General features: G+C 28.0%; 1 protein-coding gene across 3 annotated transcripts in view; it reads right to left on the bottom strand.

The window, feature by feature from the left end:
• Nucleotides 1–959: 959 nt before the first annotated feature.
• Nucleotides 960–1912, bottom strand: part of GRIA2 (glutamate ionotropic receptor AMPA type subunit 2) — a 130017-nt gene continuing 129064 nt past the window's right edge. For all 3 annotated transcript variants that reach the window (XM_066387507.1, XM_066387498.1, XM_066387540.1), the window contains one exon: nt 960–1912. This exon is cut by the window's right edge and continues 968 nt beyond it. The gene's annotated coding sequence lies outside the window, so the exon portion shown is untranslated.

The following is a 1912-nucleotide window of genomic DNA, read 5'->3' on the forward strand; positions in this document are numbered from 1 at the left end:
AATGTAATTAACCAACAGTCATATTTCTATGACTTAATGACTGTAAATTTTGAATATCTAAAATATTGATTATTTTAGCTAAAAAATAAAGCTAATTCTCTTTTGTTACATTTGTACCTAGCTAACAGATAAACTGAGCAAAGTTGTTGTTCAGTAGTAACAGCTGGATTTGTTTGGGAATACACTTAAATACACTTTTTGGTTTTCATTATTATTAGTTTGAAGAACTTCTAAGTAAAAAAAATAAAATAAGATCTTTGCCTTTTGTAAGAACATGTTTTATGTATGATTGAAGTTTTTACAACACTGCGAAAAAAGCCGTCCAATGTTAGATTTAAAAATAAAATCAAAAGCATTTTCTGACATAGTACACATGAAAAGTTGGAAATTCCAATGTCTTCAATAGAAGTTATAGAAAGTGTATGTCCTTGGAATTTGACACCCACTTAACACAGCAGAAAATAAGGTACTATACTGTAAACAAAAAGTACAGTAAAGGACAGTTGTAAATTTACATAAGAATAGTTCATAAACATTTTGGTCTTTCCATAACAGTTTTTATATAAAATGAATAAAAAAACCTTAGACAGCTGTCATCACTCTTGTTTGATCACTTTTCACTTTTATGCACACAGACATATTAATATAGCAATATATTGATGCACCGTTACATGGATATTAAACTATGATTACTGCTTGTAACTGAGATGTGCATTATCCATTCAACATTATCCATAGTTGAAATACTCTTACATTATGTATTCTTGTCATGTTGTATCTATAAAAACATGAAAATATAACTTTACATTATTTCAATTATTTACATTAGTTCAAGCTTGACAGAGAAAATTCGATAAGCTACAATTTTAGAAGAGTAGGCCCAGAGGTACAATAAATAACATTGATTGTATATAGTCATCTTTTTTATTTTTAAAAACTCATTTTAAGTACAATATGGACACAATTAGTCTGCAATTTGGTCATTCTAGCATTAATTATTAAAACTTAAATTGCACCTCCAACATTCCTGATGAGGAGAAATGCACAAAATTATGTTGCATTATCTTCCAATTTGTGATAAGGGACAGCTAAATTTAGTGAAGAATATCATGATGCCACATGTCACCATGTTCAATGGAAGTGGTTGCTATTAAACCTTACATTTCTCTTTCCCTTCTGTGAAATATAATAAGTATATTTTCAAAGCACTTCAGTAAATACCAAGTGCTACATAAAGGCTTACTTCCAGAAATAACATAAATAAACATATTAAAAATAACTATTGGATGTTAGCAATTATGTATAACCCTAAATTAATTTTATTTTTGAAGGCTTAATGAAAATAATCTTTCTTTTTTGAAGGGATGTTAGCTTCTTTAATTTTTTAACTAGAGAAATATAAGTTCTTTAGTCAAAAGTTACAGAAATGTAATATTTTATCCACACTGGGCATAAAATAGCTATTCCACTTGAGGAATGAGTATAAAAATAATTTATTAGGGGTGTGTTTACTCATGGTAATGGGAAGAAACTATTGCAGGTTATTCAAAGTGCATAAGTTATTCATAATATCTAAGGCTTATGACAGTTCTTATAATTTAAAAAACAAGAACTCAGATTTAGTTTATGGAGTTTGATCAATGAGCAACTATCTAAAAAGCTGCTTTTCAAAGCATTTCTAACTTCAGTACAACTAATACTTTCCTCTGCAAGCTCAAACACTTTAAAATGGAACCTCACATACTCTGAATATTCTGATTTTTTAATTAGCTTTTAAATCTATTAGCATTTATCTACATAGATTAAATGCTTTACATTAAATATATCTTTATACATAGTAAGTCATACTAAGAAATAAATTCAGATATTATTCTGGGACAAGTTTATACTTTAAATACCACCTGGCCTTCTT

This window comes from Saccopteryx leptura, chromosome 1, assembly GCF_036850995.1.
Source record: "Saccopteryx leptura isolate mSacLep1 chromosome 1, mSacLep1_pri_phased_curated, whole genome shotgun sequence".
In the NCBI taxonomy this organism is placed as follows: Eukaryota; Metazoa; Chordata; class Mammalia; order Chiroptera; family Emballonuridae; genus Saccopteryx; species Saccopteryx leptura.